The following is a 17,101-nucleotide window of genomic DNA, read 5'->3' as shown; positions in this document are numbered from 1 at the left end:
TTTCGCAAAAAATTTGCCCATCATTACTGACAAGCCATTATTATCATTTAAACAATTTTAAATTACCTTATTTCTCTGTACATGTAGCTAAATGAAATATGTCCCTCTAAGCTGTATGATTGAGCCTGTTTTCTTACCTTGTGTTATTGTATGTATTAGAAACCTATAGAGGGTTAAATATGTGCTCAACTGGGGAAAGGTTAGATACACAGAACCATTTGATTCCATAACAAAAACCTCAACTGAATAAATAATGTTCTTTGGAGTCACTTTTTATGTAAAATATGTTTCTGGAAGGCACCAAAGGGTGTAGCGAGGGTGCCAATGACTGGGAGGAGGGATGGCAGGCCAGGGGATTAGATCTTAGGGGTTGTAGGTTAGAGAGCATTGGTGGGAGCAGAGGGGTAGGGCAGTTATATGAACAAGGAATCCCTTACCTGCTTCCTCTTCCCTCAGGATCCTGGAGCGCTGGTGGAGCTGCTGCCATCAGTGTGTCCGGTTCTCCACAATGGCTGACTCCCTAGAGGCCCAGGTGAGGGAAAGACTTAGGCAGCAAGGATCGGGCTGGGTGGATCAGCTTTTAGCAGAGCTGATTCCCCCTCCAGCCGTAGCTGCGACCAGTCGCAGCAGGACTGCTGCGCGTAGAAATGCGGCGGGTAACTCTAGACGTTCCTGTCCCCCGTCCCGGCTTAGTCCCAGTCCCCCTAGGCAGAGGATCCGGAATGCGGCTCGCAAAGCGACCGCGACTTCCGCTACCCGCAGGACTGCAGCGGTAAACCCTGTGGAAGCTGCTATTCCTCTGGTCAGCACAGTTAGGCCCCCAGTCACCAGAGCGCAGGCTGCTGCACGCGCAGCAGTGCGCGCTCCCACTGCCAATCCTATCCAGCTAGTGAGGCTGCCTCCTGCAACACGGGCTGATTCTCGCAGCTCCCCTCATCCCCTTAATACTGTATCTGCACGCAGGCTGCATTCTGCAGCAAAGACTCCCCCTATACCCGCAGTTCCAACTCAGCACACTGGGGCATGCAATAAAAGAGATTTAGCTGTGGTACATACACAGGTTGCTCCAGTCTTTTCCTCTGAGGATAGTACTCCACCCCATAATTCAGACTGTTCTGTTCTGCAGTTGGGGGGTTTTCTCAGGTTCAGCAGTCTCTCCACCACGATGCTGATATTATACCCACCACTCATAGCACCCCCCGTTCGAGTGCTAACGTAGCTAGGCATGGTTCTTCATCTCAGCGTTTTGACAAAAGCGAGGACAGAAAGCCTAGAGTCGCTAAAACATTTGGGAATTGGCTGCAAGCCTTCTCGGTGCTTGCTGGTGTTATTGGTCAAAAACATCCCGAGAAGTGCTCTCAACTTCTTGTTTACCAGGATCTTATTTATGGGGCTTACAAAGTGCACGGGGGTTCAGCCTGGTGGAGGTATGAAGAGGAATTCAGGAGGAAACTTGCTCTTCGACCAGATCTGGGTTGGGACATGAAAGCTACAGATGTGTGGATTAGGTTTATGATGGCCCAGTGTCCCCCTCCCTTTCTGTCGGGGGCCGCTGGGCAATCACAGGCCAGCTCTGTGGCCCCCAGATGGCCGGGGGTTTGCTGGTTGTTCAATGAGGGTCATTGCAGATTCTTCGGAACGTGTAAATTTAAGCATGAGTGCTCCATATGTGGGGGAGCCCACTCAGCCCTCAGGTGCTTTAAAAAGGGCAAGACCCTGGAAGCACCTCAAATCCCAGGTAGAACAGAGAACCCCAGTGAATGTGCTAGCAATGTCACCTTGGTTAGATCAGTACCCCAGGAAGCGGGAAGCCGCCCTGCTTAGGTGTGGTTTTCTTTTTGGTTTTTTATCCCTTTTCAGTTAAAATTCGAACCATTGTTTTCCACCAACCTCAGGTCAGCGGAAGAGCATCACGGTGTGGTTGCTGAAAAGTTAAGTAAGGAAGTGGAGTTAGGCAGGATAGCCGGGCCCCTTTGAATCGTTACCTTTTCCCAACTTGAGGGTTTCCCCTTTGGGTGTGGTACCCAAAAAAGAGCCTGGTAAGTTTCGGTTAATACACCACCTATCATACCCTAAAGGCGAGTCCATCAATGATGGCATTAGCAAGGAGGATGCTTCAGTGTCTTATGCCCCATTTGATCGAGCAATTGAATTGGTTCGGAAGGCAGGCAAAGGTGCACTTTTGGCTAAAGCTGACATCGAATCAGCATTTCGGCTCCTGCCCGTCCACAAAGATTGTTTTCATCTATTAGGTGTAAAATATGTTTCTTACATTGCAAGCTATTAACAACAGAATGTAAAACAGCCAGGGAATCATACTTACATTGCAGCCGAACCTGTGTGATCTAATGTTATACATGAAAGCTGCCTTTTAGTCTGTCCCTGACATTAGCTTTTATAATTTGACTTTCAGTCTGCCCCTGACATTAGCTTTAATAATTTGACTTTTTAAAGCCACCATTGATTTGTTTGAGGATTTTCTATAGTTGCCACACGCCTTACACTCCATGCTAGCAACGCAACAGGTTAAAAAAAATAGCTGATAAATTGGGGTTTAGTTGCCTTTGTAGTAAAAGTCTATTATATAAAAAAGCACAGGAAGTTTATTATGGGAGGGGACTATATTTCAGAAAACATAAATACCTGCAGATACTATTCTATAACGATGCTGGGACATGTGCTCAGAAAGGTAAGCAGCATTGCATGGAATAAATGGACAACAAAAGGTTCAGTACTAGTTAAAATGTATTGTTCACGTTACAAAATATTTTTTGAGTTCAGTTCTTCGATAATATACCAGAAATAAAGAATTATATTTTGATGTTTTTATAGTTTTTCTAATATTGATATTTAGGGGCATATTTATCAAGGGTGAAATTTTGAAAACATTTTTTTAAACTCCTATAAATTCTAATATACTTAAAATTCAACTGTTTATAAAACTCGGACAAATTTTACCGACTCGAATACTCAAATCGAATTTGACTAAACTCGAATATCATTAAGGCTACAAACATGTCCCTGGAACTCTCTCTTTAACTTATACATGAACTTGGCAGGTTTTAGGTGGTGAATAGTCTAATTCAAGTTCTTAAAGGGCCAAAGTATGATAAGTCTCGAAATTGAAATTAAAACTCGAATCAAGTTTAGACAATTCGAATTTGTGAGTTTTGACCATTAAAAAAATAAAAAAATTCAAAATCGAATTTTCAAGTAGACCCTTAATAAAACTGCTCCTTAATGTTTCACCTTCTCTGGGAAAGGGGTCAACTATTCTTATTTGATACATTTCCTAACCACTGAGCAAAATCCCTCTCATTAAAGGTAACTGTTATAATAATAGTTACTAAAATTCCACAGATGCTGCTAAGAAATGTATTAACTAATGAAGCAAACTGTAACAATGACAGAGTCAACAGCAGGATTACTGAACTGCCAGCCTGAAATTTTTAAAAATAAAATATAGAAAGCAATGGAAAAAAGTATTTTTTCTGGTGTATTATCTGAAACCAACGGAACTGAAATGTGTTTGGATGGTAGCTAAGAATTATCAAATAGAAGTAATGTGCAGTAAAATATGCAAGCTGTAACAGCAAAATAGATTGTGGTAGAAATGTTTCTTGATAAATAGTAGCCTGGAAAAGGTGTACCTCTTTTGGAAATCAATTAGATTTTTCCCCATGTTCTGCAGGGCAAGGAGAACCTATCAAAGCCACCCTGGAAAGATATAGTCACATACTCTCCTCATACCACTGCAAATCTTTTGCCAATCAGTGCCAATTGAAAAGTTTTACTGTAAATCATTGGGATGATATATCAGAGCCCTATGGACATATTCCCTCAACCCCTCCCCCAAAATAAAAAAAACAAAATGTCTGCTTTCCCTCATAGTGTATATATTAAAGCAAATATTTGAATAAGGACATTTACACACAAAGGGACTTATTTATTATGCTGTGTAAAAAACTGTGTTCCAATTTGCCACACAATATCAGCATCACAGCATAACAGCGTAGTTATTAATCTTGTATTGATTTTTGTTGCCGACCAAATACCGACACAAACAAATCTGGCATAACTGTAAGCAGCTTCTTGAAAATGTTATAGGAAAATATGGTGATCGTTGATTGCGGCTTTGTACCTGTTTTTTTCCTAGAGTTTCCTAGACTTTAATGGATTGCACATCATTTTAAACAGCTTTTTACTCTGGCAAGATTTGTTTTACATAGCATTAAAATAGGCCCCAAAATGTATGTCATAATTAAATCAGATATAAATGATTTAAAAAGAAAACATATTGGATTCCAATATAATTTGAATATTTCAGTCTATGCACTGTATGTAAGACCTGTAAAAGTTCATCATAATAGTTAATATACAGCTTGTCTTATTTTGTATGTGTGTGTGTGCAAATAGCAGCAATGTATTAAGAAGAATAGAATAGAATAGAATACTGGCAAAGAAGGGGTCTGGGATTTGAAAAAGACCTTTGTGTATTTAAAAGAACTTCAATTATAGAATGGTAATGCCAAGATAAAGTAACAGTTTTTCATTTATTTCTTCCACTGCTATATCTGATGATATTTTAATCAAAATTTAAAACAGATTGCATTTGTTTTATGTTTCTCACTTTGAAATTTCCCACTGAGTATATACAAAGGAGTGTTGTATTTAATGTAATAAAATGTCAAATGTTGTTGAACCTTAACATGTATGTTTTGGCTTAACTGTGTTAGAATCTAACGAAAAGACATTATTAGCAGAGTAAGTCATGCTTGGAGTACAAGGTCAAAATAAATGGCTCACTGACTTCCATATTTCAGTCCCCTTCTGATTTTACATTACCTAACACAAACTGTACAGTCATTACACATAAATATGAGAAATAGATTAGGTTTTAATGTTTTATTGATGATGTCATAAGAAAGCACAAGAAGCCTGAGTTATGAGAGCCAGTGAGCTAATAATTGACTATTTCCTATCTTCTGACCCTTTGAGTGACATCTATAATACTAACATAATGATTTTTTATTTTTATAATGTATGTTTTTTTTCTCAGTGTGAGATGTAAGCCTTGAAAGCCCACAGATTTTGCTTACATTCGGTTAGTTATGAGCAATACATTAAGGAATTCAGTGTGACACTCAAGCAATATTTTTGCCAGGGAAAGACAGGAAAGTAATGTTTGAAAATAGAAGTTTTTTACTACAGTTTAATGGATAGATTTGCAATTATAATGGATGCTTTAACATTTTGCCGAGAAAAAATATGACAATATCTTTATATTTATTGTTTATCTTTTGTGTTGAGCATATTTATAAATTCAGCTCTACGGTGAGATCCCACAGCATGACTCTATCCTAGCTTTGAGTTACAGCTGGAAATAAGAATGAAACAATGTTCAATTTAGAGAATTACAGTGCAGCTGGGTAACCTAAGTAGCTGAATTGCACCAGTGCCTGAGGTGTATATTGAACCCATGTGTCCATATTCTATGCTTTACACTCTTGGTCACTCCCAGTCTCTTGGAGATTCCCACTGCATCCTTTGTTTTACATGTACTGTATACATTAGGTAACCAAAACATACGTCTTAGGGGAATCTTAAAATTATGCAGATTTATTTAACTCTGTATTGAATATAATTCAATATTTTTTTAGTTTAGAAATAGCCCTGTTTCTAAATAAATATTTTTTAAAATAATTATTAAAAAAAGGTTAATATGCTTATTGATTTTGTAATATTTTCATGTGTTTTGTAAACTGATAATTCAGATTATGGCATTGGCTTTACCAGGATTGATTGATTTGAGATTTAGACAACTAAAATTGTAAGGTATACAATGCATAAAAAAAGTAATTATCTTTGAACTTATTGATTTGGGGCTATGACTGGTAAGCGACGCGTCACTCGTGTCTTTTGTATCTGGCAATCCAACTGAAGCAAGAACAAGACAAACTGGCTAACAAGAGGTATGGGATCTGAAAAACTGTTGTCAAAAAGTATGGCAATGCCATTTACCATTGTATCTTATTTAAATAGATTTTTCATCTGCCAACACTTTTCATTTCAGTTACAGTAGTTTCAGATAGTTCTGTGACTGTTTTTATAATATTGAAGTTTTCATTTTTTGCCTTCTTATGTCTTTCCGAAACAGCTCGGGGGGTTTCACCAACACCTTAAACAGTTCTCAATGATACATTAGTTTTGGGCCTTGCTGAGCAAAATCCCTGAGTTTCTTTAATACAATAGTTGCTAATATTTCACAGATGCTGTTGAGAAATGTATCAACTAACAGGGGCGATCCTGGCCCCTCCGCCGCCTGAGGCAGCAGCAGTTGCTGCTGCCCCCCCCCCTCCCCTGGAAATTTGCTCTTAAAGTACCAGGAGCAGCATTTTTGCTTCCCCTGGTACCTAGTGGGGCGCTGCTGCCTGAGGTGACAGCCTCAACTAGCCTCATTGGCGAAGCACCCCTGTCATCTAATGTAACAAATTGTAACAGTTCAGAATCTGCACCTGGATTACTGAGTTGCCAGACTGAAACACCAGAGACAGGAGCATTCAACTTTAAACTTTACTGGAAATCAATTGAAAAAAAGTCTTTATTTCAAGTGAACACAACTAAAACACATCTGGAAAAAATGTTTGGAAGGTGGAAAAACCACCTTAAATCAACAATTCTTAATTTTTTGATGTAATAATGAGGCAATATCCTGTAGTTGTTGCTGACTAAACTAGCAAAACTCCATGGGGCAAATTTACTGATGGCCACATTTTCTTCAGCAACTGCCTCACACATTCAGCACCACTGCGCCAGGTGCAAATTCATACCACTATGCTAATTCTCTAAAATGCGAAGTTGCATCTCAGCAACGAACACTGGCAAATTTTTTTTAGCGTTACTTCGCAATGCGACCATTTCATAGTGAATTTTCGCTAGTGTTCATTTCTGCCTAGTGGAACTTTGCTAGCACTCTTGCGCTTAGGTTAATTTGAATAGGGTGGGTACCTAAAAGTCATATGGAAGTCTTTAATAGTAATGTTGGTGCAAATGTTTGAAGTGGCCACTTTTTAAAACAAATGTCCAGTGAGCCATAATAAAGACAGAAGAGTTCCTCCAATGCCCTAGACATGAGTCCACCCTTATATAATTGTTGTATGCCCCTCAAATTAGTTTAAAAAATTTGTTCACACATAAGTTTTAATACTTTGGACTTTTGAAGTCAATTCCGCTTTAAAAAAAGGCATATCCATCAAAATTGTAATTTTATGAACCATGTTTCCCCCATACTTTCACGTCTAATATACAAAGACCAGGTGGGAGTCATCCAGGGCCGACAGGCAGGGAACAAGAAGGGTAATTGACCTTTTAGAAATTGCCCAAAGGCAAAATCAGCGAATGCTTCTACTAAGCCTAGATGATGAAAAAACGTTCAATTACTTAAAGGAACAGTGGCATCAAAAAATGAAAGTGTTTTAAATTAATAAAACTATAATGCAGTGTTGCCCTGCACTGGTAAAACTGTTGTGTTTTAGAAACTAACAATATAAACTATATATTGTTTACATAAATAAGCAGATAAGATCTGTAGAACATAATGGTTTTATATGTTATCCACTGTTTAACCTGTGCCATATAGCCTTTTGTCAATCTCTGCCATTGCTACACGGCAGCTTTTTTATATGAACTATAGTAGTGTTTCTGAAGGAAACAGATCAGTTTTACTAGTGCAGGGAAACAGTAAATGATAACATTCAAACACTTTCATTTTTTGGTGTAACTGTTCCTTTAAGCTGGCCCTTCTTATTTGCCCTTCTCCAACACTTAGACCTATATGACCCCTATATAACATCATTAAAAAGCTTGCATAGCACCCCATCAACCTATTTGAAGCTCCCAGGTCATGCTCACATGCCCATTTCAATCTCTAATGGAACAAGACAGGGGTGGCCTCTTTCCCCTTTAGTATATGCTCTCAATATAGCAGCAGTGATTAGAAACAACATAGATATCACCGGGGTAAAGGTCTATCATGAACAGTTCAAGGTTTGCTGCCACCCTTGCACAAAGTACTGGAGGAAATTTTTATATCTATTTGAGACGCTACCTATCCCTTTCCTTCTCAAAATCTTTAAGGACACCCAGGCCTTGCTTCATAACTTTATCTGGGGAAACAAATGCCACAGGATATTCAAGGCGACACTGACCACCCCAACCAGAAATGGGGGCCTTGGTGTCCCATTACTACAAAGATATTATGAGGGGTCCCACCTACCACAGCTACTGGCTTTGTCTCAATGGGAACACAACACAATATATGGCCGCATTGAAAACAAGATGACCCTTGGTAGCCACCTTAACTCTCAAATATGGTCCTCTAACAAACAACCAACTTCCTTATCTGATCTCTTGCAACATACACAACACACACTGGGAATCTGGAACAAAGATAAAATTAGACAACTTAAAATCGACATATTCTGTAAACACAATCTACTTAAAGAACCTGGACTTCTCTACAGGTACATCCCAGGAATTCTGTACCAGGTGGCAAAAGACAAACCACAGTCAAGGACATATTGACATCCACTAACTCTCTTCTGACATATGGATAACTAATTCAAAATGCTCCAGCTGCTCAACTTAAACAGAACACTTCCAACTATGACACTTTTTACAACCATACTTACAACAAGCAAAATCCGCAACCCCTCTACCTTTTGAATCTTTGGCTAGGCCGGGCCTGCCACAAAAAGGCATAATTTCAAGGATTTGCAGACTGCTGATGGACGCGCCATTGGACAACCCTCCAAAACATTTGTATAAGACCATGTGGGAAAGGAATCTGCCACAACAACTGCATAGAGGATTGGACTGCAATCTGGACCAATACCCAGAAAATGGTCACCCACAGCCGCCAAGGTTCCTTCTTTAGGCTGCATTTTACTTTTTTACCACCTGAATGTAAAAACACTGGATAGTTCTTCTGGTTGTCAGATCTTTAATGTTTTACAAAGATGCAACATTCAGCAGTGTATAAATCATGGCAGCACATAGCAACTCCAAGGGGCAGATTTATTAAGGGGTCAAAATGAAAATTCGAATTGAATTTTCAACTTTATTTTTATGGTCAAAACTGTCAAATTTGACTAGGGAATTATCCAAAATCGATTCCAGTTTTTTTTTAAAAATTCAAATTTGATTTTCAAGATTTATCATTTTAGAAACCTTTTAATAATTTGAATTCAACTATTCACAATCCTAAAACCTGCAATAACTTATAAGTCAATGGGAGTGGTACAGTGACCAATTTGGAGTTGTTTGTAGCCTACCTGACATTGAATTGAGTTTGGTCAAATTCGGTTAGCGTTTTTAAGTGGGTAAAATTTGTCAGGGGCCTATCTGCTCCCAGCGGGAGAGTCAGGACCAAGGAGGAAGCTTTTAGGGATCAAAGTCCAGGTACAAGGTACAGGCAAGGGTTAAGGCAAATGCAAGGTCAAAGTCCAGGCTATGGTTCAAAGGCAGGCAGAATGAATCAGAATCAAAGTCCAGGCAGGGGTTCAAAGTCCAGAATAACAATAATAAAGCACCCAGGAATGCTACTAAACTAATCCTATAATTGGGCAGGGTCTAGAAGGCCAGGGCGCCTTTTTATATTCAAATTTGGCGCCATTGGTGACATCATTGCGTCAGCGTTGGCGCCAGCGTCATCACGCTGACATCATTGCGCCGGCGCCGCTACCCACATGGCGGCCATGGGCGCCGCCATTTTGGGAGCGATGCCGGCAGAGAAGGGTGCGCCGCCTGGAGCTCCGGGCAGCATTCCTGACAGTTTTACATATTAGATTTTTTTTAAAAAATAATTGAATAATTGAATTTTGAGTAAAATCAAATTCATGTGAGTTTAAAAAACCTCACATGAATTCAAAATTCAACCCTTAATAAATGTGCCTCCCAGTGTCTCATAATTTGAAAAAATTAGTATTTCAGAAGAATTTCTCTGATGCTTGCCAGAGATATTTTTTCCCATTTGTCACTCTGACACATCTGTCCTTTGTTTCTTTCTATCAGTTGTAGCACAGGTCCTATACACTTAATTACTTGAAAACACAGTAGGAAGATTAAAGGAGATACTGTATAAAGCCATACCCAGAATGTGAAGGTGCCATTATTACCCCTCAAAACGTGAGACTAAAGGGCTGAGATTCATTTTCAAGAATAAAAGGCAATGTAATTTAGATTGATTATTGTTTTTTTGCCATTTTATTCATATAAGTGCCATTCAGTTGCATAAAATGAGAATAGTTGTGATAATTTTGGTGGCATGGAAACTGTGTTGTGTTCTAACTGGAGCTTCAGCCATTCATAAATACAAAAAAAAGTGTCTTGCGGGCAATTTATTCATTTTTGGGATCATGTTTTTGCCACATTTCATATAAATTGAAAAATATTAACAGGTAACATAGTTTGTTTTGTTAATCTAAAATATTATTCAAACACTGCACCGTCACGTATAATACTGATTTCTGCTACAGCACGTTAAATGTTAAATTGTCAGTTTGTAAAAGAAAATATTTCTATGAAAAGTGAATTGGGATAAATGTTTGTATTGAGCATAGGTGGTTCAAACCTTTGCCAACTCCCCAGGACATAGAGATCAAATTTCCATCTGTTATTATAGAAAATAACTTTGAGAACAAAATACATAGAAATTAAATAGAAATGGACCCACATGTTGTAAAGACCTGAATTCATTTGCCATCACTGTTTAGAAAGATGGAATCTACTCTTTTTCAAGTTCCTTAGGGTGTAAAGATAACAGGATAACATCAGAAAATGCTGACCATAGAAAATGTGGACATTTATTTCATAGGTTTACAGTTAAATGATCTCACTGACTCACTCCTAATCATTCATGTACATCAGAAGCTTTCGTTTTGTGAAGTCATGGTAAAGTTCTTTTTATAAATTTACTCAATTAGGTAGGAAGAAGAGGATAGATTTTGACTAAATTCACTTGTACTCTATAATCACTACAATTGATTAAAGTTTCAACTGTGAGGCAATAATGCCAATATAGAAAACTAGAGGTCATGTAAAAATAGTTAACGGATCAATGAGATGTTTGTAAGGCAGGATTTCCATATATATATTCATATTATTTATCAAAAAATTATGCACTTAAGATACTTTTTTAGTGTCTTAATATGTGGTGTTAAAGAAGATTAATAATATGAAACAGTTGAAAACTAGATGCAAATGACCCCAGAAGATGTTCTTAATTTTTATGGCGCAAAGAATCCCAAGCACACGGTCTGTAAGATCAGTGGGTACTGATATATAAAGCACATTATACAGTGGGAACTGGCATCTATAACACACTATATATGTTATCAACAGTAATGTAGTGTACATACTGTAGAAGAACTTTAATTGTATCTATGCACAAAGTTTTTCAGCTTAATAAAAATCTCTGCAAAATAACATTTTTTGTTTCAAATGTTAACAGACTCAAAATGACAGAGCAATTAAGTAATTTTACATACATTTTTAGTGATTTATAGTGTGGACTTCTGCCTGCACTCTTGTTTTGCAACATGCCATGTCTTTATTTTTGCCCCTAATCCTTGGTGTCAGAGTCATTGTTAATACCAATCGTGCCAGATTCTGCCAGCTGGATTTGTTTTGATACAATAAGAAAATACCATGACTGAGTCTTTCTATAAAGGTAACTAAGCACGTTTTAAAATATTCATTATAGGTCTAGGATCCTAAAAATATCTGAAAGGGGCAAAAAAGGCACAAACTCAATATTATGCACTTGCATATATTGCAGTTATAGTGTCCTCCTCCATCTACTTGTATATACTGGGTCACTTTATTCCTTACTCTTCATTTCCTACTTTCTGCTGTCCCATCCCAAACCAGACTCTGAGAGGCAACTAGGACAAAACAGAATGCGGTTGGTATATAACGCAACATGGTCAAACATCATCAAAACCCACAAAATGACCCCAAGGAGTTTAACAATTTTCTCCACGTCATTATGCTCATGTGACTTTTTTTAAGGACTCTGAAGTGCTAGACAGGATAACTGTACAAGGAATGAACATGTATAATTGTTTGCAATTGACAGGGTAATACACAAGACCATCGGCAGAAAATATTATTAAAGTTAATTTCTACATATCTGTTGCTACTTGTGTACTTTTTTTAAATAACTAAGTTGATATAAAGGGTAAGAGCATGCATAAGATGGGTTATTGGGAGGCTCTGGGCACAGGTACCAGTAACCCAACCCCAAAACATACTACCATACCATACACCAATACCTAGTGCACATCCAACATGAATGCCATTTGGCACGTATGACATCAGAAAATCAGGGGATGAAGATTATCGCTGAAAATTTGATTAAAGTACAACTTTGTTACTTCTGGTATTCTCACCCACAAACATGGAAAGAACATACAATCACCTTGCAGAAAGTGCTTTGGCTGGAATCAAACCTAGGACCCAATGCTGCAAGACAGCAATGTTAACCATTACTCCACCACACAACATAATAGGGATGCTTACTTAAAGACAAAAAAGGTCATTCTATTAAGACATAAATAAAAGGACAGAAGTCTGGTGCATCTAGTGGGAAGGGGCCTTGTGAAAGCATTTGAAAAGACAAAGCCTTACTGGGTAAAACATTGTCTGTTTTTGTCTATGAACCCACAAGACAGAAAAACAATATAATAATTGTTGTGAACCATATATTAACCCTAGCACAATGATTATACTCAGGACACAATCACTGGTCTTCTAGCTGAACAGTTCCTCTTTTGAAACTCCTTCGTCAGACAGGCCTTTAGTCATGACCACTTGTAACAAGAGATGCATACTGTATAACTTACTTATTCTTTATACTTATACTTTAATCAGGGACAACATAAAACAGGAACAGTGATGAGGTTCGAACTGACATTATAGCCATTAAACCTTTTAGGAGTAATCTCAACATTATTATTCATATTACTTCATATTTCTTAAGACTTATTAATCAACTTAAACTCAGATTCAAAACTACACACCCTCTTCATATTATTTTGTGAGGCCAATGCAGTTTCTCCCAATGTTCATTATAGCAAACCTTTTGCTATGTTGGTGCCAGGCCAAAAATACAACATGAAATGCACTGCAAGGACTCACGTTCTCCAGCAGTGTGATATTTTCATTAGCAATAAAAACCAATAAAACACAGGCTGATATGTGAGAATCACAAAATTCATGTAAAGTCTTAAGAGGGTCATTTTGTTTTAATGGAATTTCTTATAAACTCTTTGTAAAACACCAGACTTGACTGAAACTGGAGTGTAACTATGGAAATACAAAACAAATAGCGAATGTAAAAGCAAAGAATCTAACCTAGACTCTCCCAGCTGATTTCACCTGTTTACTGCTACAACCATTTCAAAAGGGAATCAAGCAACCAATTTTTATTAATTACAGTTTCTGTTTTATGTGCCAATAATATTCCAGTTCCTACTCAGAGTGTAATATTTTCTGACACTTTTAGTAGTAAAAGCAAAAACATGGCCCATATGGTGTACAAATGAATACCTTTATTTACATAAATCAGAACCACATTTAAAAATATATACATGCACTTTTACTAAATAAATAAATGTTTCATACAGCTATCAGTGTTGAACATTTGCTTTAGCTTATCCAAAGGGGAAAAAAGCATTTCTATGTGTACAATACAAGCCCACTTCCTTTAAGAGTAACTGACATGTTTACTCAGATTTTAAAAATATTGGAGAAGTATTATTAATCATACTCTTTTAACTCTTTACAGCATCATGTTATGAAAATAAATGATCACTGAACTGAACAAATAACCAATAAAATCATGCATTAACTAAATATAAACCACCAGGACTTGAATGAGATATCTTTATTTTACAATATACAGATACACTGTATTTGACACAGAGAGAAAAATGTAAAGAAATTTAGATCATTATATCTATGGACCATGGACCTCCTGAGATCTCCAGGGCTTAAGTAAATTCTCATGATAAAGTTGCACCTGTTTTCTCTTATCAGGTTGCCGTAATTTATAGTGAACTTCACCAACCTTTTTAATAATTTCGTAAGGCCCCTGCCACTTGGCCAGGAACTTACTTTCAGCTGTGGGGATACTGTAAGTACCAAGACTTTATCACCAGGAATAAAGATCCTTACTTTTGCCGTCCTATTATAAATCCTGCTTTGGGCCTCCTGGGCTTGGGCCATGTGTTCTTTTACAATAGGTAAAATGGCTGTAATTCACTCCTGCATTTGAGCAATATGTTCTACCCCTGTCTTATAGGGGGTAGCCTCCTGTTCCCAAGTTTCCTTAGCTACATCTAGCAGATCCCTGGGGTGTCTACCATACAGTAACTCAAAGGGGGCGAGCCCAGTAGATGCTTGTGGCACCTCCCTGATCGAGAACAACAAAAATTGCAGTAAGCAGTCCAAATTTTTCCCAGAGATACAATATTGCTTTATATCTCCAACCATCCCAGGCTAAAATTCAAACCTCTGAATGATTATTTCTGTAGTTTTATCAACTCCCATGTGGCACCCAAATACTTGTCTATGTGCCATATCTAATACCACCTTTCTTTATTGCTGGGGTACCATGAGCTGATCTATAATGTCACCCCTTACTTTGCTCACATGATATAACAGAGCCTGGTTTAGGGCCATGTGCGGAATCCCCAATTTTATATTTTCTCTAGCATTGCTCAGAGTGGGGTCCCTCATTTAGGCAGTTCCAAGGTTGTCTCTGGAGACCTCTAAATCGAGTACCATGTCACCTTCCTCTACCCCCCTCTTCAAGGCCGGCAAGCACTTCTAGGGGTGAGGGAACATCAGGAGTAGCCCCCACCCTTCCCAGCTATAGTCAGGTGATCCCATTGGTGGCTAATAAAAGGGCAACCAAGTTTGAGAGTTTTACTTTGAAAGCAGCAAGTAAGTTGCAGGTAAAACTTAGTCCCTTTGTAAAATTTATAACAAAGCAATAGAATTCTTGGTGGTGGTCACATATCTGTGCGCACCAACCTCCTCCCTATAGTGGAACCTTTTTTGAAAGACATCATAGGTGGTTGTTTAAACTCAGTTACTGTCGGATATGCATCTTTTAACAAGTGCCAATGTTTACATAAAATCTGTCTGAACTTTTTGCTCCGGGAATGATATTGCCCCACAAAGGTTAACCGTTTATCTCTATTGTCTACCCTTTGTCTCGCCTTCCCAGCACTCAATTTGGCCTTAACTATTGTGGTATCTAGCGAATCTGGTGGGTAGCCCCTATGTACCAATTTATGTCTCACCAAGACAATATACATTTTTGGGTCCCCCCAAGGAGGGTATGTTCCGTTGTAAAGGTTGCGCACAGTGTTGTTTTGTGCTTACAGGTGACTCATTTTGTAGTCCGGTAACAAATAGGAGTTATAATATTAGGGGTCATCATTCCTGTGACACAAGCTATGTTGTTTCCATGTTGGTCTGTTTTACCAGTTTCAAAACATTGTTTGGAAAAGGGTCATATTGCAGATGATCTCAGGTTCAGGGTGATACAACATGTGCCACAACCAAGGAGAGGGGTGACAGAATCATGTTGTTGAAAAGGACGGAGGTACAATGGATTCATCAATTAAAATGACCGAATGGGGATTTTGACCTACAGCTGTTCATTTGATATAAACATTTACTGATTTATGTAGTGATTACGAAAATGTGTAACTAAATATATTGCTGCCAAGCTAAAAGAAAGAAATATATATGTTGCATGGATAGTTATATTATGTACCCTGTATAAAATCAATGAGTATCTACCATGTATTTAAATCCCGAGATACTATAGATTGAATATAGCCAATAACCAATATGGCGTTTGTTACTTCAATGGGTGGACGTGTGTGTGCTCGCTTCTGTGACGCACTGACGCAGTGGCATCGTTGCGTCAGAGTGACCGGTCATGCAGCCTCCGCTACTTCAATGGTGACGACAGACTTCCGGGTCTCTTACTGACTCTATGCGACACACATCGGGGACACGCTTGAGAAAGGGGGCAGGGGACCCCCGAAACGTTGCGTGATGTCTCCATGTAGATGAGTATATCTCTATTTGCCATGTTTTTATGATGGGACAATAAATGCTAAGTTTTAACAATTTGGAGTGCGACTTCGCTGGAATATATGTACATACATATACACAAACAGACACACACACACTTGTGAGACAAAAATGTTACCCTTGACTTTTGTAGTTAGTCCATCAGCGAATGCACATGGGACAACACTAATATATAAATATATATAGTTCATATTCTCAGCTCACTCCAATGGCTCAATGGCTTGTAAAAAGTGTAAAGCTCTTATTAGTTACATCTTAATAAACAGCTTTAACGTGTCAGTTCTTTTGTGGAGCCACCTTAAAACTACATGTTTTATAAGCCCTTGGAGTGAGCTGATGATGACAATATACAAGAAAAATTTAAGAGATAGCTGTGACTGTGTAAGGTGTCAACAAAGAGACACTGGCTCGACACTGGCTCGACGCTGGCTCAAAACATGTTGTGTGCATTAACCGTAGCCGTGAGCTCTGTTCGAAACAGAACTTGTAGTCTTTCCACACAATCCTGGCCTTTCTCCGCCTTTTATGATTACTATTGATGGCATGCTCATTCACCCTATTAATTAGGCACAATACTGTACTTGGGTAATAGACAACCATCTTCTCAATCATATGAATGCCACTGCAATAACACTTTAAGAGAGAACCTCTTCATCCTATGTTAAAATATTTATTGTGGCTGCCTATTAAAGGTTAGTAAACAAAATCCTTCAAAGCCCTTCTTTACTTCTTTACTACATTTCTCTACATGTCTCAATATATTCTTGGCTGTCTCATTTATTCCTCTCAGGGTGACAATAATTTAACACCATCAACATCCACTACCATCTCTCATCCATAGCTGAAAGGTGATTTTTTTTTTGGGTCGGCTTAAGATGACTACACACAGGCTGCTTAAAGCTAGAGGTGGGAGTGCTTTTCAACCCTA

Source organism: Xenopus laevis, chromosome 7L (genome assembly GCF_017654675.1).
Source record: "Xenopus laevis strain J_2021 chromosome 7L, Xenopus_laevis_v10.1, whole genome shotgun sequence".
Lineage (NCBI taxonomy): Eukaryota > Metazoa > Chordata > Amphibia > Anura > Pipidae > Xenopus > Xenopus laevis.
The sequence above is the reverse complement of the archived record's forward strand: the minus strand, read 5'-3'. Positions refer to the sequence as shown.